Source organism: Narcine bancroftii, chromosome 4 (assembly GCF_036971445.1).
Source record: "Narcine bancroftii isolate sNarBan1 chromosome 4, sNarBan1.hap1, whole genome shotgun sequence".
NCBI classification, from domain to species: domain Eukaryota; kingdom Metazoa; phylum Chordata; class Chondrichthyes; order Torpediniformes; family Narcinidae; genus Narcine; species Narcine bancroftii.
In genome coordinates this window covers 267,181,734-267,205,155 of record NC_091472.1, presented here as the reverse complement: position 1 = coordinate 267,205,155, position 23,422 = coordinate 267,181,734, and the positions used below count along the sequence as shown (strand labels likewise).

At 39.1% G+C, this 23,422-nt stretch overlaps 2 long non-coding RNA genes across 5 annotated transcripts in view; both read left to right on the top strand.

The window, feature by feature from the left end:
- LOC138761947 (uncharacterized) overlaps positions 1-23,422 on the top strand; it is an 80,228-nt gene that overhangs the window by 6,607 nt on the left and 50,199 nt on the right. For 2 of the 4 annotated variants that reach the window (XR_011356640.1, XR_011356637.1), the window contains exon 4: positions 19,831-19,983. This is a non-coding gene — a long non-coding RNA (uncharacterized lncRNA). Of the gene's footprint in view, positions 1-19,830; positions 19,984-21,636; positions 21,807-23,422 lie in introns of those variants that run through there. The other 2 variants (XR_011356638.1, XR_011356639.1) reach the window with 2 other exon arrangements.
- Positions 130-9,850, top strand: LOC138761948 (uncharacterized). Its single transcript, XR_011356641.1, has 2 exons — positions 130-246; positions 9,289-9,850. It is a non-coding gene; the product is annotated as an uncharacterized lncRNA (long non-coding RNA).

Below are 23,422 nucleotides of genomic sequence, written 5' to 3'. Positions count from 1 at the left end.
AGAAAAGGCTGCAAAAGTAAAAAAAAAAACACAGTTTAAATCTTCCATTACATCATTGTTGCTGATGAGGCCAACTATTGTTGCGTCATCTGAAACCTGAAGTTGGATCTGGCGATGCAGTCAAGGGTCAGTAGCATGAACAGAAGTGGACTTAGCACACAGCCCTGAGGTGCACCAGTGTGATCTTTGTATAGTATTAACCAGATTTTCAAATCTGGGAATTCAGCCAAAGGAAACAGGTAACAGGTGAGACAGTGTTAACATGGGAATAGTGTTTATAAATGTAAACAGCTATGAAATTATTGAAGGTAAGCTGGAAATACTGGATAGCCAACAGGAAGAAATATATGCAGTCAAGTACAGCACAAAAAGCAGAATTGGCATTCCAGTGTGTATTGACCTTCTAAATCAGTCATCAATCTCAAACTAATGCAACTGAAACCAAAGAATCATGTGCTGTTGATGTATAGCAGGTCTCTACTGAAGCAAGCAAGGAAATTATTTTTAAAGATCGACAGATCAAAGAGCTAAGAGAACCATGAAATCATTTTCATCATAGTGGACATGAATGATTTCACATCTAATCTTGGAAATAGTTTCATATATTGTCAAAGTACAATCTGCCACTTCCTCAGAATAGATGGCTCGAGTAACCACCCACCTAATACAATGACCAAGAAAGTGTACCAGCACCTCTACTAACTCAGAACCCTGAGGAAATTTGGCATGTCACCTGAGTCCCTTAGTCACTTCTGCAGGTGCATCACTGAAAGCACCCTGACGGGGGCATCACTGCATAGCACGGGAACTGCACAAGATCACAAGAAACTGCAGAGGGTTGTGAACACAACTTGGGTCATCACAGAAAAACGCTACCCTCCATCGACTCCAATCATACCTCCTTCCACCTTGGAAAAGCAGTCAACCTATTAAACGTCAGCCCACCCCAGTTAGTGTGAGATCATGCACCACCAGATTCAAGGACATTTTCTTTCCTGCCATTATCAGATTCCTGAATGAACCTCACAATCAAAAGACTACTGTATATGTCAGCATATAAGACGGTCCTTGAACATTAATAATGTCATCCCCAACCAGGTGTCACCTTATGCGCCAAGTAGAAAATACTGCAGAAATGTCAGCTTATGTCCATAAACTCTGACAGATATGGAAATATGTGCTGAATAAATCAAGGAAGTGCTCCTTGCTGAGATCTTGAATCTGAAGAAGTTTCACCAGTAAAAATGAGAGACCATAGATTACTCAGATCTTTATTACTAAGCAGCTCCAATAAAAATGTGACAGTGAGTGCTTTTCTTTATTTTTTCCGGTACATGGGCATTGCAAATGGTCTTGAAAAAGTGATCATGCTTAGCCAAATCTTCAACAAACTTTTGAAAAATTAAGGGTAATCTTGTTGAAGCTTAAAAGATTCAAGAAGTGGCATGACAAGGTGATAGGATTTCAGAAAATAGGGCATAAAGTTTGTTAGGTCTGCTTTGTTCATGAATGAGTGAGACAAACACCAGGCTGAGTCGAAATCAGGGTTCTTTGTTCTTTATTACCGGATTGTAACACTTGCGACTAAACATGTTAGTCAGAGAATGCATTCTGCCGTTATCAGCAAAATGGTGATTTTTATACCCTTGGATATGTGCTTAGAACATCATCATATCATTACTTGTCCAATGACTAAAACTGTTGCTATCCTTTCCCTGCTAGCTTCCTGCCTCTCAATCCATCAATGTCTCTCTTATCTTGTAAGTACAAGGATGCATTTACATCTTGTTACAGCCCTGTACAGGGTAACTCCTTACACATTCCCATCTCATGATGTTTTACCTTACAAGTTTCAGAATAAAAGTTCACACATACAAGGTGAAGATTATGGGAAATTTCTTCCCCCAGAGCATCTTGACACTTTTCTGAAGACTGAGTCAATCAATGTATTCCAGGCTGAGACAGAGAGTTTTGGACTTGGGGAAATCAAGGGTTATGGGATTCAGGCAGGAGAGTGAAGCTGATACCAAGACTGGATCAGCAACGATTCATTGAAGAGGTTAATTGGTCTGCCGTTGCTTCTATTTCTCATGCACAAGAAGAAAGGTGATTTTTCTTCACTCCAGCTACAACCCAAATTATTTAACTTCTCAAGGGTTTTGTAAATTGCACCAGCTCACCTTAAATAAATTAATTATACCAGCTCAGCTTAGAAAATCTGGAGATAACTGTGTTTTGCATCTATGGTAGTGAATAATATCTTATTTAAAAGACTGATATAACTGAGGATACCATGTTGTTCAGAATGCAATAGTGTGCTTCCAACACAAGTAATAATCCAAAAGCAAAACACTGTGGATGCTGGAAAGCTAAAATAGAAAAGCAAGTGCTGGAAGTTCTTAGCAACTTAAGTGGTGTCAGAGAGAGGAACAGAGTTCATGCACCAGGTTAATAACGACATGAGGGCATGTTATGGTGTTGAAAGAGTCGACCAGTGCAAACAGAATGACTGGAATCCTGAAAGGGGTGAAGAAATATCCGGTGATTTTGTCTGAAGATGTTGGATATTGTCATGGTATGTTGAATATGCAGGTTGAAGAAATAGGTGAAGATAAGAAGAATGCTCTCCTTGTGCTGAGAGGGAGGAGAAGATGAAATGAGAGAAATGGAACAAATAAATCTTGATAATCCTTTATAGATTAAAATCATTTCCAATATTACTGCAGAAGAATGCATTTGAATTGATAAAGTATTGGTGATGGCAGTAAAAGCTAAATGAACTTGCACAGAAAGTAATGAAGCCACAGTGATGGTAGGGAAGGAATTATTCTCTACCTCAGTTATAACAATACACTGCACAGAAAGGATTGGCAGTGCATATTGTTCATGCCATTCAAACATAAAGCCAAGATATTTAGCAGTAAATTCAGTTAGTGTAGTGGTTAGCGCACACTATTACAGAGCCATCAATCCAGATTCGAACCCACCGCTGTCTGTAAGAAGTTTGTACTTTCTTCCTGTGCTTGCATGGGTTTCCTCTGGGTGCTTTGGTTTCCTCCCACATTCCAAAGACATACAGGGCTGGTGGGTTAATTGGTTACATACGTGTATTTGGGCAGTGCGGGCTCATGGGCCTGTTACCATGTTGTGTCTCTAAAAGTAATTGAAGAGGGACAAACAACCTCAGCTTTCAAAGAGTGACATTCTGTTGGAAGGATGTCATGTGACTCTTAATTCTCTTTGGGCTTTTAGAAATACTTGCCTATCTAAGAAAATATCCTTGTTGTGAAATGAGGCAAAACTGAATAAGTTCCTTGAAATTGAGGAAAATAAAGAAGATGTGGATCAAGGAGAAAAATAGCATTAGACTCAATGTTAAAAATGAAGATATGCACCTCATAGCCAAATGATCAGCTTCTGTCCTGCACACCCACATATCTCTGGATTTACTAATACAGCAATTTGTTTGGAGGTTGGGGGTGGTGGATGGGATTGTTGCTGTCATCAGTGATCCTACTTATAATCCCCAGTACTCTCACTGATAATAGCATGCCACTTAACAGCAATAGAAATGAAAGTAGAGGCTTCTCCGACAGGCGCATTTATAAATTGTTCAATCTGCGGCACATTAACTGAATTGCAGAAGTGGGTTAAGGGGAGGCATCTTCCAAAACTGCTGAGGAGTAATAATTTTATGACTGAAAAATTGGCACTCATATTCCAGTACATAAAATGTGCAGCCGATATGAAAGAGGGGTTCCTTTCCCATGTAGACCTGCTCTCCTTTTGCACATCACTGCAGAGTTCATCCCGCCTCTTCTTCAATTGTGTCTATGAAAAGTGACTGTAGCACAAATAAAAGTTCTCACAACTGGAGGGAGAGCAAACACTTTTATTAGCTTATAACCATAGGTAGGGTTTCACAGTAGTCTTCGGAAGGGTTCTGGGTTTAGGCGGGAAACCAGGGTTATATGTGAACAGATGGGGCTGGAGCCCGCCATCAGCACAACACACAACTAGTGAATCCCAGTTCACTGCAGTGACAAACTGTTGTTTTCAGTTTGCATGAATAAGATGCGTCGATGGGATAGAAATGCATCAAAAAGGACCAGCCTTATCAAATTTAACAGCCTTTGCAAACCTTACTTTATAGAACATTGAACAGTACAGCAAAGGAACTGGCCCTTAGGCCCATGATGTCTGTATTGAACATAATGTTAAATTAACCTAAATTTCTTCTACATCCACATGATCTGTATCACTCCATTCCCTTATATTCATGTGTTTTATTGTATTTCATCTCAAATTTCCCACTTCTTTGATGACATGGGATATTATTCAGCCCACCATCCATAATCGCCTTTCAGACCAATCCCATCAATCACATTTCCAACTTATTGTCTGTAACCTATTCTCTTTCATATGCCCATCAAGTTCATCCTACCATCTATCTACATACTAAGGGTAATTTATGGTCACCAATTAACCTGCCAACCAGCACATCTTTGGGATGGGGAAGTAAACTGGAACACTTGGGCGAAAACTCACTTGATCACAGGGGATTTCCATGTAGAGAACATCAAAGGTCAGGATCAAACTCAGGTAGCTGGAGATGTAAGGCACTAGAGGGGACAATAACACTAAAATAAATAATGAAATCAAAATACTGCAATTTCCCAAGCAGATAACCTGTGAAGAAGGGCAAGACAGTCTCTTGAATGGCCTTAGACATTAACAGTGGCCTAATTGTGTTAGGGTTTGGAACCGGGTGATTGGATTCAGAGCTGAGGAGAGTGACTCGGATGCCTGGCATTCAGGTTCACAACTGGAATGGACAGGGGGCCGGGCAGCTATGGAGTTTGCAGAAGGGCAGGAAGCAGCAGCATCGGAGGAGGTGGTAGGATCAGCAGACACGCAATTTTACTGAAGGGACTCCCTTTTATTCCTCTTTTTCTTTTTGGTAGAAGTAACATTTTGTTTACCGGCAAACAAAAGTAAACAAATTTTACATACCTATGTACATGACAATAAAGGAACCTTGATCAGAATTCCTAACTCAATGCCACTTTCCCACATTAGAAGTGGTGTATCATTTAACTGTGACACACCAGAACAATGTCCCTGATTCTTATTATTAAACAGTTCTAATGTCCAAGATCAGGCAAACTACGCTCTGGTGAAAAGTAACTCTCAGGGCTGGAGCATAAATTTGTTTAAATTGACTATAGAACTCTGTAGGAGGCATAAATTATGTTGACTGTTTCATAAACTGGCTTTAAGGTTGTATATGTTCATTTAAGAATGTGATATTTACCTTGCAAATAATTTCATGGAAATGGTGCTTTTGCATGAGATTCATTTTTAAGATAAAGCAAAGAATAATTTTGTTAAATAGTTGATCATAATAATTGATTAATTATATGGTCCAATTTTTTTTTCTGTGCTGGATGTTCAATATAGCCACTGCTTCACACTGAAAAAGAACTGGTTTTAATCCTGAACCTGAGTCCTGTCTATGTAGAGCTTGCACTGACTACATGGATTAACAGGGTGTTCTGATTACTTCCCACATCTCAATAGGTTAATTGGTCACTGTGATTTGCTCCTTGTGCATGGTGAAGATATATCAAGGGAAGGGATGGGGTGGAGATAGGGAAAATTGATGACAATGTGGGAAGAATAAAAACCAGGATGAATGTAGGATCAGTGTAGATGGGTGGTTGATGGACAGCATTGACAGAGTGGGCAGAAGAACTTGTTAGTGTTGTTTGCATCTGTGACTATTGTATCATGTCTTAGAGGCATTGCCTCCATCAGTTTCCTAAATCACATGCCAGGAAGTAAATCCACCTTCAACTAAATCTGGCAAAACAAATCCATTCATTTAACAAGGAAAATCAATCCATTTATTTAAGTGGTGTACATGGGAACATCACATAATTAGAAAGATTGATGTTGAGGAGGGTCATTTTAAAGTCATTGCATGTATGTTTTTTTATATTTTAAACCTGTTACATTTGACTTTTGTTTTCCATTGGGGACATGTGGGATATTGACTAATATGTCATTGCAATCCATTGTGCATCTATAAATTTTGTGCTGATTGCAGTTAAATTAGTATATTTTCATCTCAAAACTTGCACCAATAAAGAAGGTAAGAACAGAATAAAAATAATCTACAAAACTGGATTTGGAATCAGTATTGTAAGAAGTAAATTGATATAGATTGAATATGGATAGAAAACAAACTCTTTGATGAAACCTTCAATCATGTGTCCAAATTAGCTTTGGAGCTCTTGAGAGCAGCTGTTAGAGGGAAGGAGAACTTTGTAGGGATATCTGTGGGAGGACAGGTTCATAAACAGATGCTTTATGCGGATGATATTTTATTATTTGTGTCGGACCTTAGTCAGTTGGTGCCATGTCTTTTGAATATTATAAAGTCTTATTCTAGACTCTTAGGTTATAAAGTTAATTGGACAAAATCGGAAGCATTACCGTTGATTGCATACTGTCCTGCATCTGGTTTATACCCAGGCCAATTTAATTGGCCAAAGAAGGGTATACAATATTTAGATATTAATTCCTCCCCATCACTACCACAACTGGAGGATTTAATAAAGGTCTATTTTGATTCATTATTGCAGAAAATTTCATGTGATATAGATAGATGGTCATCATTTTACTTGTCAATGTCAGGAAAAGTAAATGCCTTGAAGATGAATAGTATTCCAAAGGTTAATTACCTGTTCCAATCAATACCAGTGCAAATCCTATAGACATATTTTAAACAATTTGATAAATTAATTAAGGCTTGAAATTTGATAAATTCCAATTGCCAGTTGAAAGTGGGGGGGGGAGGTGGGAGACTCAGATATGCCAAATTTAATGCATTATTATTATACTTTTACACTTAAGCAATTAGCACATTGGTCTCTCCCTCCAGAGTGAGCACCTACTTGGTATCGTATTGAGAGTTCTGCTCTTCCTCCTATCCCTCCATTACAATGTTTGTCTATCAAGTTACCTCCGAGGCAAGATCTCACCCAATTATATCGCATATGCATTTGTTCTGTAATAAGTTAGTCAGATTATTTAAATTTAATTCATATTTGAATGAAGCCTCGAGTATTTGGATGAATCCAATGTTTTGTATTGATAAGTCCTCTTTTTTCTGGAGGGAATGGCAATGGAAAGGTATAATTAATTTGGGAGACCTTTATAATGATGACAGTTTAAAATCTTTTAATCAACTAATCCAACAGTGTGATATCTCTAGGTGACAATTTTGGAGATATCTTCAACTGTGCCATGTTCTACACAGCAATCCCCACAAGTTGCTACGATACTGTATTGGCTGCATATGGTAAAGTTCACAAAGCTTCATTTTATTATTCAGCCTTAACACAAAACTCGGGGGATAAACTTCTATTGGGTCTTTAAAGACCATGGGAAATAGACCTGAGTGTGTTTTGAGGCAGAAGAATGGGAAAAAAATTGTAAAAATATCAAAATAATGTTCAAGAGACCTGAGAGTGCATCTAATTCAGTTTAAGATTCTGCAGTTTTTATTGGATTCCAGCAAAGTTATATAGATTAGAGTTGGAAAAAAAAACCCTGAATGCTGGGACTGTGAGGATAAAGGGGGCTTATTACATGCATTTTGGTCTTATCCCAGAATTAAAGAATTTTGGATTATGATACACAAGTCTATTGATGAAGTTTCAGGTATTCAAATTTCTTTTTACCCCATACTCTGTCTTGGAAGACATACTTGGGTTATTTGGGGATAAATACTCTCAAAATTGGATTTAGACAAGAATGATGGTAGGAAGACAAACTCTGCTTAGAGGTCGAAAGAATTTGGGGAGAACCATCATTTCAGGGGTGGGCCTCAGAAATGGCCAAAGTGGCAGCGTTTGAAGATGTCTTTCAAATAGTTTGATAAATTGAACATTTAAACACAAAAATGGAACAAATATCTAGGTTTCCTGGTGAGAAAATTGTGGTGGATGTTGTAGTGAAACATATTAATGAATGGCAGTTTTTTTATTTCTGTTATTAGAGATCTAAACAGACACATATTAATATTTTTGCTGCCATGTTTATTTCTATTTTATGGATGTTTATGTTTTGTAACTTATGATTTACATAACTTTAATACTGACTTTAAAACATTTTTTGAAAGAACTCAATAAAATTTAAATCATAAAAAAATCATGCATCTAAATATCATCTTAAAGGTCTCATGCCAAATTTTATTTGATAATAAGTCTCACAAAGGACCTTTATGCCTTATATGAATGTACATTGTGAAGAAGGGTGCAGATGCACATTTTAAAATGATAGTATTGTAAAATACTCCATTAATTATTGATGTTAATCTTAAATATAAATTGTGAAATATGACTGAACAGAGAGGAGCAATTGAAGGCAAAATGGAGTTTTTTAAAATAGTGTGTGAAACATAATTTTCTCATAAATTTTATAGAAAGGTGTGGAGATGCTTTAATTTCATATTGTGAAGTGTGTCTTTAATGACTTTTGCCAAGAACATTAATTCTCTGACCTTGGATTTCCATTATTGTGAAGAGGGTGGGGTGGGGGGGGGGGGGTGGGGGAAGGGGTTCACATGCAGTCCGAAATGCACCTGGTATACACCACTGCTTTAGAAATATGTGAAAGAAATCAGATTTAAGGAACACTGAGAAAACATAAGGGCTGTTACCTTGCTTGTAAGAATTAGAATGTTGACATTGTGTTTGCTTAATAAGGTTTTGAAGATTATACTAATCTCATCCATCCCTTGTGCTCTTTCAGTACAAACTGATGTGACTGAATTATTACCATAAACATAACATAAACATTTTAAACACAAGCAAACTATTTTGACCTGGATAAAGTACCAACTCAGACTGACAATACACTGCCTAACTTGACCTGAATCTAAATGTTAATTCAGAATACGCACATGACTTGACTTAAGCCCATCATATCTGGGTTTGCATCAACTAGTCAGGCTCTATATTAATCTCTTGCAATTGTACAGTAGGTGAGTTATTACCAGTGTCATTCTACAAATCAACATGATTCCACTTCAATTTAGCAAATTTAATGAAAAATGGTTACTATATAATGACAGAGGGCAGAAGTTCTGAACAAGTAGATCATCAAGAAGAGGCAATTTTCACCTTTCCTCTATCTAGCTTTTGATTTTCCTCACACTTTTGTTGTAGTGAGTCAGGAATTCACATATGGATTGACTTACGCTCTCCACTTAATTTCTAGGGGGTGAGCCCGGGACGCTGGGATTCACTCCTGAACCCTCCGGAGGTGTCATGGGACTATCAGCAATATACTGAGGAAGGACAGCACCCACTTGGTAATGCAGAAGATGCCACCACTCACTTGGCTACCCCACAGAGTCTTGGCAGCAAGTGTCAGAAGCGCAATAAGGGATATTAACATACCACTCCTATAAACTGTTTTCCTGTGAAGAGTCTCAGCTCCCAAGATGCATTAAGAGGAACCGACTGAGATTTCTACATGGCAATATTGTAAACAGCTCTTTCACACCAGGGCCATGTGAATCACATGTGACTGAGCCAACTTCTTCCTGTTGTGAAGGATTAATTGAGCTTTAAAATGTGTTCCCAGCACTGGGAAATGATAAACAGATTCATTATTTTTGGTCATACCCCTGCTGTGTGCAGTGCTGGAATGACAAACATTTATTTCTTGTCCTTAGTTGCCTGAGAAGGATATGTTACTTCAGAGAGCTGTAAAATTTTAATTTGTTGATATGGGTCTGGATTGAACTCTACCCTGAGTAAATTTCCTTCCCTCTTGAGCAATCATGACCTTATTTCACTTTCCCAGCAATCCAACAGTATATTTGCCACTTTCATTGAAACAAGCATTTAATTTGAACAAGTATGTTGTCTGCCATTAACTTCAAATAGTGTTTGCAAGATTCTGCTCTTGGGTTTCCTGAGTTATTAGCCTAGGTGGCTGATTGACTTAGTCCAACTAATGCACCATCATTACTCAGAATGGTCATTCTTTTTCTAAAACAAATCATATAGCATCAGCATATTTAACACAGCAGATTTTCAATCCCTCTTGTTCATTGAAAACATCCATGTGAGGCGCTGCCTCAAAAAGGCATCATAAAGGAACCCCACCCCCCCCCCCCCAACCCATCACCTTGGTCACAACTTCTTCTCACTGCTACCTTTGGGTAGAAGGTACAGAAGCCTGAAAACCAGCACCTCTAGGTTCATGAGCCTCCCACTGTTTCAGTAGTCATTAACTACTCAGACACCTCTTGGTTCATGAACCTCCCACTGTTTCAGTAGTCATTAACTACTCCAACACCACAAGGATTGTCTGCACTATTGAAATGCTACATTTTTTTCTTGACTATGGTAACTGTGAATATTTATTATAATTTTTAAAATTAATTATCTCTTTTTAATTGAATGCATACTGTTGTAGTTGTTTTTATCTCATGAAGTACTGTTTGGCTGCACATATTTTACAATTATCAATATTTGCTAACATGTTTGAACTAGACTCCTGTGGAAAGCAGTCTAATCTATAAAGACGTTAACAAGCATGTATCTCAACTGGTGGCATGAGTGACTGAACTCGTAAGCAGACACCAAGGTGAATAAGTAGAATGATAAATAGATTAAAGTGTGTCAGAAGCAAAATGGGCAGAAAATGAAAAAGGTAAAGCAGAAGCCTGAAAAATGTTCAAATGTGCAGACCAACATAGTGTACCATAGTGTGGTGAATCTATGTGGACCTGTCAGTCTCTCTTTGTGCTTAGCCCTGCTTTACTGACATTGGACGTGTATTATCTCTACCACTTAAGACACTCCCCTTGGGTATAACTGTGCATGCACCCATTGTCTTTCAATATTGTACCACTATTTTCTGCAAATAAAAGCCATGATTACTGTCTGACTACACTGCCTTCATCTTCTTCATTAAATGGCACTTCACATTGAGACCCGTATCTGATCCCAACGTCTCACACTCCACCTCCTATCCTAACTCCCCACAAATACCACCGCATCCTTCTCATAATACCCATTCCTCCTGTCCAGGGTTAATTAGGGAGAGGGTCCAGGTTGGCTGGTAGGCCAGAGTTAATGTGAGCCGTGACCAGTCTCTCAAAGCACTTTATATCCTTTTTAAAATCAATGATGGATCATGAAAGCTACAGTTGTCAGCTAAAAGATACTGTAAAAGACCTGCACATTTGTATATATGAGCTTGTGACCCTGCTGACTGAACTACTGATAATGTGGAGATTCATTAAGAGAGCTAATGATTATTAAAATATATTAATTATTAATATAGTCCCATTGTGAGCCCTGTAGTAAACACATTGCTCAGCAATGTGATGCTCTTGCTATATTAGTCATAATTAGACAGGTGAGAGAGAAAGCGAATTTCACTGTTGATCTTTGATCTCTTCATCAGGTGATAACTGTGAAAATACATTGGGTTGTTCCTAATAAGTGGCAGAAAAATAGATGTCAGAACAGCAAAGTTCCACATGGCTCACCTTTAGGAATATAACATAATATAAAAGAGACTGTGCTAATAGACGCAACACACTACAAATGGTTTATGGACAAGCTGCATAATGTTATCTGAAACTTATCCCTCTCCATTCCTCTAGGTCAGGATCAGGAAACCTTTTACCATGAGTGGGCCAGATGGTGTGTCAGTGGTTGAATGGCAGACTTGATTGATGCTACTAGTAATTTTAAAAACTAGTAGTTCAATTAATTTTTTTGCCTGGGTCTCTTGGCTAATGACATAACCAGGGGACACCATCTTTAAATTCACTGACCCTCTGCAACAATAGAAGGTAAAAAAAAATTGCTGCAATTCTTCTTCATAAAATACATTTTTAAACTTGTTTTACCTCAAATCGATCACCTGTGAGATAAGGTTTAAGAAAGGGTGTACCAGGCAGTTCCTTTTCAATGTTTCCCCTCCCTCCCCTCCTTTTCTTGCATCTCACCATTTTCTGCTTCCCATCACACTTTCCCCATCTCGAAATCTGCCCACTGGTGCCAAATGAAGTGCAAAATCCATGGCACGGTGTACACATCAGGCTCGTCGCTGTTTTCCAAGGCTATTTTCTTCAGCACCTCCAGAGCCAGGCTTGGAAGCCCACGATACCACCTGCCAAAGCCTTGGCAGCTGCCTGCCCGTCCATTCTACTGTTCATCCCCCTGCTGAATAGTAGGAGCCCTATTACTTGGCTGCAGCACACATGCACACTAATGGATGGCAGTGCAGGGAAAGACTTTGTATTGGGTCAAGGGCCAAACCCGATCCCTGAGCCATAGGTTGCCCACCCTTGGTCTAGGTAATATTTTGGATGAATGGAGACTCCGCTCATCACTTATGCAGCAGGGTCACTCTGAATTGCTGCAGTGAACTGACCTCTAGTTCACTTGGAAGTATTCATCCTTTGCTCAACCTTCCTAAAGCACAAATTATTTCCCCATTTTCATTTGCCTGTTTGGGAGAGATTGGTGAGGGTAAATTTGGTTGCTACTTTTCTTCAGTGGCTTCAACTAAAAAATGTCTGGTACTAAATGCTTTTTTCACTAAATTCCTGTTGTCATCATTCTTAATTAATTAAATTTAAATTTTCCAGTTACAGGAGTTTAACCACAAGTCCATTAATCTCCTCGCTATGCCAGCAAAGCCCTGTTAATAGGAACACTGTTGTCTTTGTAGTCACCTGTTGTCTTATATTTGGACCTGTACACAGAAGTGCTGGAGAAGCTCAGCTGGCTATGCAGCCTCCATAAGAAACAAAAGCCAGTTGACATTTCAGGCCTAAGCTCTTTGCCTGAATCTTCTCCTTACTATCGATGCTGAGTAACCTGCTGAGTTTCTCCAGCTCTTTTGTGTACTGCACTAGACCTTGTTTACCTTCATATGGACCTGCCATTTCTGCTGCGGACTAATTCACTTAAATATCATGGGTAGATGTGTACCTTAGACCTGCATTATGGAGCATATCCAACAGGGGTTTGTGCTGTCTTATCTATGAATAAGAATACTGTCATAAAATTACTATGATGTATAAAACCTTTAAAGCATCATTCTAGAGTTAATGGAATCTGTTATATCTCTGTATTACTTGGGAGGCTTCTTAAATAACTTAGAGATGCAAGATTCAAATAATAGAAGTGATTTTACTTACCGATATCTTCCACTATCGCAAGAAATATTATATACATACATACACCCCACAGTGGTGCACCACAGTGAGAAGGGTGTATTCTCATGCAGTTAAAAAATAGTTCACATTATCCTGACTATATAGCATCCCTCTTTCTCAAGATAAAGAAAAGATTAATGTTCTTTATCACTTTCTTTCCAGTACAACTCAAGTAGCTGAACTTCTTCACTAGTTAATTCACACAACTATTTTTAAATAGTTCTTATCAATATCACACTGTGGCAGTATGTTGCTTCACCATCTTGTGGATTTGGCTGCGACCGTTGGGTTCTGTATTGCTGGTATATGTGTAGGTGATGTAGCTTGTTGTGCTTCACCTGACAACTGCTGTGTTGATGCTTCGGTATTAGTGGTTGTGGTCTCTTCACTTGATACCTCACTTGATGTTGATGTTGCAGGCTTTGCTGGCATTAAAGCTTTCTGCTTTATCACATCTTGTGTCGGCCTGATGTGAATTCTGTTCCTTCTCAGCTGATTGCCAGAGTCTGTCTCAACAATGTATGATCTTGATGTCTCAGCTTCTCTGATGACCTTTGATGGGGTCCATGTTTTCAACATCGGTACTTGAATGTGCACATGCTGCCCTCTGAATAATTCTGGCAATGCTTGTGCCTGTTTGTTATAATGCTGGGGTCCTTCTTCTTGTGTGTCAGCCAGTCTTCTGGTTCCCTTCTGGTCTTCTCAAGGGTTTATTTTGCATGGCATAGTTGTTTTATATCTCCTGCCATTTAGAAGTTCTGCTATGGACTTTACTTCAGCCCTTAAAGGTGCTGCTCGTAATGATAGAAGAGTTAGGTATGAGTCTTCTTTTGTTTCGCGACACTTAACTAGTGTGTGTTTCACAGTTTGCACTTATCTTTCAATGAACCCATGATCTTTGGGGTAGTATGGGGATGATGTAGTGATAACAAACCCATACTCTGCAGCCAGGTTTCTGAATTCTTGTGACATGAACTGTGTTCCATTGTCACATATTAGTTGTTTGGGTATTCCTTGTTCAGCAAAGAGCACTCTCATTTCTGAGATGATAGTTGATGCTCTCAGTTCTTTCACCCTTTTGACGAATGGAAACAGAGTAGTAACAGGCTACTATTAAATACCACTCTTGATTCTTGGTGAACAAATCTGCTCCCAATGTGTGCCATGGCCTGGCAGGTACTTCTGTTTCTGTACTTTAGGCATATCTTCTTTGTCTGGATCTCATGATTGACAGAGATCAACTGCAACTCCTTGAAGCTATCCAGACCTAGAATTGCTGGTCCATCTGCGTCTACCACACAGAATGTACAGAGGATGTTCTTTCCCTTATGGCAGCCATTAATCTTAGCTCTCCCTAGCTGCTTGAACATGGATCCACCATAGGCCATTAAAGTGACATTTGCTGTTTCCAATGCCCCATTTTTTGGATACCTTTTTATTATGTTCTCTGAGAACATTTGGCAGTAGATTATGAGTGAAAGGACGTTGCTTTGTGATCCAGTATCCAGCTTCACCTTCAGGTTAAATATTATAGGCTTGTTCTGGATTGCCCTCTGTATTTGGATCTTTGTGTGTAATTATCTTCCTTTTTTCATTTCACCCGACATCTTGTGAAGGTGTATGGATTATATGTTCAGTATCTGGGTGTCAGAGTCTTAATTGTTGTTTCCTTTTATGTGGTGGATCTTCTTGTCTTTTTCTTCACTGGTATCACTGTTTTCTTCGTACCAGACTTGTACATCTTCACCACATCTTCACCCAGTGGTTTGCTTTACCACAGGCTCTACATTCAAAACTGTAGGCGGGGCATTTGTTTCAGTCATCGAAGGGGTGTTGTCTGCCACACTTCCTGTAGGACTGGGAGTTTGTACTTTTCTGATTGTGTTCTTTATAGCATCAACCCTTCCTTCTCTTTGCTGTGGGTGGGTCTGCATAGATAAGGATTTCATTTGCATCCTCGTGGCTTCGAAGGCTCTGGCTGTGTCTATACCTTCAGTCAACTTCAAGCCATCCTTCCCTATAAGAGACTTTTGCACTTCAGGATGGGGACCCCCCCCCATATTAGTTGATCAACTAATCTTTCCTCAATATCCTTAAATTTGCATTTGCAGCAACAATTTTTAGTCTAGTGAGGAAGTTATCAACAGTTTCATCAGTTTCTTGCATTAAGCCTTGAAATTCATAGCGTTTAATTCTATGATTAGACCTGGGTTCAAGGTGAGATGCAAACTTTGCAAATATCTTCTCGGGATCATTTTTCTCCACTTCTATAAACTCCCAGCTATTAAATAAGGCCTTGCCTTGTTCCCCTGTCCAGAAAAGTATATAACTGAATTTCTCCTCTACTATTGCATTTTTAAAATAGCTTTTTGAATGCTCAATTGCACTTCTGTTGAAACTTTTAAATGATTCAACAATGTTTTCAGCCTCCCAGTCCATCATTGGGTGAACTGCAGTTTCTCTAGCCACTTTTTTTTAGTATTTTTTTTCTCTTCTTCCCCCTCGTATTTCAGTGACATAAAAATCGTATGGCTTTATTCCTGTTCTCTTATACCACTGCCACCATGTTATGTCTCTGGAGTTACTTGGGAGGCTTCTTAAATAACTTAGAGATGCAAGATTCAAATAACACAAGTGATATGACTTACTGATGTCTTCCATTATCACATGTTCACACACACACACACACACACACACACACACACACACACACACACACACACACACACACACACACACACACACACACACACACACACACACACACACACATGCCCCAATGTGGTGCACTACAGTGAGATGGGTGTATTCTTACCTGGTCACAAAATAGTTCACGTTATCCTGACTATATATAACAGAATCTATTGCTCACATTAAAAATTAAGAGAATAACTATCAACCTAATACTGTAAATGGAAAGTAGCATCAGGTGGAATGTAAAAATGATCCTCTTTCTAATCTTTTGACGGTTTGGCTAACTTTCTCTCTCAGTTTTAAAAACTACATTTTCTGTCCATGGACAATGAACACAGAATCATTCACAACTGTTTATCAAGTTTGATTTTGCAGTGTGAAGGCCAGATGCCAATTCATCAATGTTACTTACTCAAGTTCAAATTTCATCCGATTGTACAAGTACAACCCGACAAATCGGCATTGTCTAGTCTTCGGTGCAAAACATGCAGGCACACAACCATTTATAAAACACAATGCACACACTCTATGTGTCCAGTCATTTGTGAAAGGGTCTGTAGTCAGCTAATTGGCCTCCTTATCTCAAAATCCAAGGAAAACCGGATAGAAGTAAATCATCCTTGACCACAAAGGATACCCTAAGGAGCAATCATTCTCCCAGAAGATGAACAAATTCATTTCAATGGATGGTATCAATGCCAATAGCTATAATTCATATCATACATGGAGAACAAGAGGTTCACAGATGAACCAATGCTATGTTCATGATGGGAGCAGAAATTGTCTTTGGAACTGTGATGCTGGTGATTGGAATCAAAGTCAAAGGGAAGAAATGTTGTAAATGGAGTTGGAATTATCCCTAATTTGGACCAAGACTTTTCCAATAACTCTTCTCAAAATAGCAACCTCTGCTGATGCTCCTCCAAGAAACACTGCATCGAGGTTGTAAAATATACTACAGTTCCTTCATCATAGCTGCATCAATAGCAAGAAACTCCATAATAGCCACCCCATGGGAGTATCTTCAAAGTGCAGTGAGCTATGGTGCAAGGAGATGGCTTATTCAGTTTATCAAGTCAAGTAATTATCATCTGATTGTACAGATGCAACCTCAGTACAAAACATGCAGGCACAAAAACAGATGTACACACTTACAGAGAAACAATACATATGCTGGACAAGTATTTCAACTATAAAAATAAATAAATAAATACATTTTGTTTAATGAATATGAGAGTCTCGAATAATTAGTGAGAGCAGTTCCTTGGTCGTTCAGCATACTCCCAGCTGATCCTCAGACTGGTGGTGCTGGCTCAAATACTCCTGTATCTCTTCCCCGATGGAAGAAGTTGAAAGATGATGTGGAAGGGGTTTTAGTCCAGTAGGTATGCAGCAAGAGAAAGGAACACACTAAGTCAAAAGTGAGTTGAACCAACTGACATTAATAGAACTCTCGCGTACACATAAATCCTTCAGAACCCAATGACATTCACAACTCATGGGACTTTTATGACATCAGGTGCCAGGCTGTGGGGTTGCCCTGCACCCAGAACTCTCACAGTCAGATCTGCTGCAGACTTGCCCACGACTACGTGAGCCTGTTCTGTGGGTGAGCTACCACGGTGCTTCATTGCCTAATAACTTGAATACGTCTGAGATTGTCTGATCTCAGAAGTTAGAAAGTATCAGGCCTGGTCAGTACTTGGAGGGGTGGCTGTCGAGGAACACCAGGTGCTGTAGGCTTCTGTGAGGTGCAGACTCTCAGTCTGCTTTACGGTAGACTAAAATTAAACGATTTCATGTATGTTACATTCTAAATGTAGTATTACATGACAATAATGGAACATTTACCTTTGATTTTGTTCACCCTCTTCAGACAATCACCCTAGTAGATCATGTCGATGGGGGGGGGAGACTGCAGTGATCCTCTCTGCCATTCTTATGCTCTTGTGGATTGTCCTCTGATCCAATTGTCTGCAGCAACCATACCACACTGTGATGCAGCTGGCCAGGATGGTCTCAATAGAGCTCCTATAGAAAGTTGATGTAATGGTAGCCTTGCTCGCTTCAGTCTTCTCAGGAATTTCAGTCGCTGTTGTGCCTCCTTGACAAGCGAGGAGCTGTTGAGTATCATGGTAGGTCATTAGTTAAGTGAACTCCGAGGAATGTGGTGTTCTCCACTCTCTACCACAGATTTTTTGATGTGCAATGGAGGGTGGTCATTCCTGGTCCTCCTGAAGTTGGCAATCATCTCCCGTGTTTCGTCCACATTGAGACTCAGGTTGTTGCTCTCGCACCATTTCACGATATTTTCCACCTCTTCTCTGTAGCGCACCTCATCATCACTGCTGCTGATGCCAGCTACTGTGGTGTCATCTGCAAACTTGATGGCAATATAAGGTGGGCATTAAACAATGAGGCAGCATCCACTAGTTATAATAACCTCTGAGAGACAACATGATTCAAAAATAAAAATTGAGATCAGAGTTCAAAATAATCAGTAAAAACAATGGGACAGGGATAGCACCCATAATATAAACAAATGCTGTACACTATATGAGCCCTATCCTTGGATAAGAATGGCAAAGTATCCTGAGGCTTCCTGCACACAGATGTACAGCAGACACCCATTCATTGTTAGCCTAGCCATGTTCTTAATTGCCTGAAAAAGTGAATGTAATAATAAAACACAATTGATCTATTGAAGAATGAGAAGCATGAAGAATAAAACTAAGTAAACAGATAAAAATAGGAAGAAATATTCATCATGAAGAAAATCAAATAAAGATTACAATTATAAAATGGTGACACACAGTATTCATTGACTGGAGTGAAATACAAAAGTCTGCAAACTCTATGATTGTGTAAAAATGCACAAATGCTTAAAGAACTCAGTGTCCATAGCAATTAAAGATGGATAACTGACATTTTGTGCTTTGAAGAAGAGCTCAGGCCTGAAATGTCGGTTATATATATTTATTTCCTCTGGACACGTCGAGACCTGCTGAGTTCCTCCAGCATTTCTGTGTTTTTACATTTTCATCGACCTATAATTGAAATTTAATGGAAAGCAATTTTTCTGAATTGACATTAAGATATTTGGTAATAATGCATGATGGTAATTAACAGTAATTTGGTCAAAATCTAATGTTAAGAACATTTACTAATGATACAAGAAAGTTATTTCGATGGGAAATGAACACATTTTTTTTTGAGTGATCCATTTGGATGACAGAGACTCCAAATTTTGCAGACATTTACTATGTTAGATTGATGGCTTCTTCGACAAACTGTTGTAAAGCACTTATATTCATTCAGAAAGGCAAATCCATTTGCTCTCTTTTATCTCTGATGACAAAATTGCACTATTAGAGCTGACTGAGAGGAAAACATTTTGCTTCTTTGGTTTTATTCCTAAATCTGAATTAAACTCAAAAGACTTTAGAAATTTAATTTAAAAAGAGAAAATGTTCAGCAGCTTAGGTATCATCTGTGAAGTGAAATATAAAGTTAATTTTATTTTGTCAAAGATATTACACATTTCAAATAAGTGCAGAGCCTGTAGAAGAGATAAAAGAAGGTCTGTGGTTGTGAGAGGCATGAAAGATTAAATGGTAGAGAAACAAAAACTGCAAATGCTGGACTCTTGGATGAACAAAGAAAAGCTGGAGAGAATCAATGGGTCAGGCAGCATCTATGGAGAGAAAGTCAGTCAACACTTTGGGTTAACATATGATGAAACATTTGTTCATGGAAGGCAACTCTAAATTATAATGGATCTTATGGTCTTATATAAAACATCTGAGGATGTTCAAGAAAGGGATTATACAAATACATGTTTCCTTTATTTCTTTCCATTCTATTTCCCACAAAAGTACCGTGGTATTACTATCCTCTCTGGCAATTCCTCAGATCGTGGATGACTACCCTAGCATTGAGTGCTCTAGAGGCTGTGAAAGAATTGCAGACTCTCCCACAGATATGATAAGGAAATGCACAATGGGACAGATGGTTCAGGAGATTTTGAGGTATGTGATGTGTTCCTTCCACCATTTATACAGAGCTTCGGTGTTCAACTAATGCTTGGCCTTGAGATTCCAAATAACATTCCAAATGATCTTTTTCCACTTTGGATAGTGTTTTTTTTTTATTTTACTTTTCATATTTTCCATAAATATATCCATACAGTCTTTAAACATTTTAAATGTTTACAAATGAAAAAAATATCCCCCTTTTTCCTTCTCCCTACCTACAACTTATACCTACCTATGGGTGGGTATAAGAATATAACTTTGTGCATCATTAGAGCTCTAGCTTCTTTCTTAATTCTTTATTTTCTGGGATTTCACATCTTTACATACATTGAAGGCTCAAGTTTTTACAATTGCCATTTCTTAATAAAAGTGTCATTATAGCTGGTTGCATCACCATGGTACACCTGTAGAAATTTTTGAGAATCTTTGGTAACATACAGAATCTCCTCAAACACCTCACAAAGTATATCCGGTCATGACCCTTCTTTGTGATTGCACCAACATGGAGGCTCCAGGACAGATCCTTGGAGATGTTGACACCCAGGAATTTTATGTTCTTGACATTCTCCACTACTAAGCTCTCAATGAGGACTGGGTCATGTCCCCCAATTTCCTCCTGAAGTCCACAATTATCTCCTTGATTTTGCTAAAGTTGAGTGCAAGTTTGTTAGTGTGACACCACTCAAAGAGATGATCTATTTCCCTCCTGTATGCTTCCTCATTGCCGTTTGTGATTCTGCCCACAACTGTGGTGTCATCGGCAAACTTGTAGATAGCATTGAAATTGTGCCTGGCCACAGTTATGGGTGTATAGTGAGTAGAGGAGTGAGCTAAGCATGCATCCTTGGGGTGTTGCTATGTTGATAATCAGTGAGAAGAAGATGTTGTTTCCAATTTGTACTGAGTGTGGTCTTCCAATCAGCAAGTCAAGGATCCAGTCACAGAGACGGGTACAGAGGCTTTAGCTTGTAGCTTCTTGACCAGCACTGAGTTGAATAATAGTATTGAAGCCTAAACTGTAGATGATGAAGAGCAGCCATATGTATGAATCTCTGTTTTTGAGGTGATCCAGAGCTGAGTGGAGAGACAGTGATATTGTACCTGCTGCAGAGCGATGGTGATGATGGGCGAATTGCAGTGGGCCCAGATCTTTGCTTAGATACGTGTTAATTCTGGCTATGGCCAGCCTCTCAAAGCATTTCATCACAGTAGAAGTTAGTGCTTGTGGGTGATAGTTATTGAGGCACTACTACTTATCTTGGGCACCGGGATGATTGATGCCCTTTTGAAGCTAGTGGGAATCTCTGACTGCCTCAATGAGAGGTTGAAAATGTCTGTGAATACTCCAGCTAGTTGGCTGGTGCAGATTTTCAGTATCCTGCCAGGTACACCGTAAGGGCCTGACGCCTTGTGAGGGTTCCCCCTTTTGAATGATGTTCTGACATCACCCTCAGAGAGAGCTATCACAGGGTCCTTTTCAGGGATTCTAGTAGGCACTATTGGGTTCTTCTTCTCAAAGTGGCCATTAGGGTGTTCAGCTCTTCGGGTAATGAAGCATCACCACCATCTATAGTGTTCACCCTTGCTTTGTAGGCTGTAATGGCCTGCATTCCCTGCCATTGCTGGCGTTTATCTGTTTGTCTCTAGCTTCCTCCAGAATTGCCGCTTTGCTTCAAAGATGGCCTTCCATAGGTTGAACCTCGTCTTCTTGTAGAAATCTAGATCCTCGGCCTCAGCAGGTTGTGAATTCTCTGATTCCTCCAGGACTTCTGGTTGAGGAAAACCCAGTGCATGGGCAGCATGCAGGTCTTGATGAGGTCAGTGACATTCGTTGCATATTCATTAAAGTCTATTGATGAGTTGTAGAATATGTTCCAGTCCACCAATTCAAAGCAGTCCTGCAGATGCTCCTCCACCTCCCTCGACTATACATTGACAATTCTTTTTGACCCATCAATGCTGCACAACCGAGTTCCTCCAGTCAATTACGTTTAGAATTTATCATCTTTATTGGTTTTGAGCTACTTGACTGCACACCGATAACAACATGCTAGCTCTTGCTCAACTTCTGAAATCACCAAGAAAGCTACTATTCTGAAGGTTTATTAGACATGGACATTGAATGTCAGCCTTACTAGTGACTGTCACATCATGTAAAGAGGGAATTAAATAAAACTGAGATTGTGTACCCTTTGGCAATCAGTAATAAGAGTGTAGTGTAATCACTCTCTCTGAGTTGTTGAAGGTATTATACCATTGAACTCAGCAGAATTAGCTTCCCACAAAAATGATCTTGTCCTTGTAAACCTCCATTTTATTTTATAAAATTCCCTTGTGGTTAATCACTGACAACTTTCCAATGTCAAAAGGAGAGATACTGAGACAAGTTATATAACCTGTTATATATTTACATTTTTTTAATCGAATGAGAATCATCTCCCATTTAACAAAAGTTATCAGAATTTCTGAGCATTTCCAGCATTTTCAACAATTTTTGGATTTCATCAAAGAAATAATTGGTAATGCTAATAGAGTGACTTAAACCTTGTGAAGTCATGGTTCAGGAAAGTATCAATGCAGCAGAAAAAAAATTGATCAGAAAATTAATTTCAACTATTTGCTCTTTTAAACTAGTATTATTTGTAAAGGCCGTGTTTCTACTGAGCGATGAAAATTCGGGGCAATGCGAGATGATGCGTGATGATGCACAGTGATGTGAGGTAACAACTCGAATTTTTCCTCAGTAGAAACATATCGGGTAGTGGCTGATGCGCAGTGATGCGAGGTGCTCCGTCGTCCACCTTTTGAGGTGGTCGATGCGCGGTGAGACGAGGGAAGATTTTTCAGTAGAAACACAGCGAGTAATGAATTAGCGGTGTGCCGGAAGTCTCGATTTTTCTCCCGCGCTTTTCAATTGATCATCGCATGCACGCACCGGCACAGCGCATTATCTTATTGCGTGTATATATATATATATATATATATATATATACTGCACAAGCTACCTACTAGCTAGCTATACTGCATTCATATCGCCTCTGCTGTTCCTTTGAGTATCGTTAAATTGGAGTAATTTCCCTGGACAAATATCAAGCTTGTCTGTCGTTATAATAACTTTTTCGTTTCTTCATTGGAATATGTCGGACATTATCAACTGGACATTTGATCTTCAGCAATTCTTGATCACAAAATGGCAGGAAATGATGGTGAAGGGCATTTTGGATGGGAAAACGAAACGACTGATATGTGACCTTAAAATACGCGACTTCCTGGTCACCTCGCATCGCCCCGCATCACCCCGCATCACCGCGTATTTATCGATCAATAGAAACAGTTCGGGTAGTCGTAAAATACACGGTGATCCGGGGGACAAAAATTCACGGTGATGCGAGGTGATGCTGGGTGATACGAGGTGTCCCAGTAGAAACACGCA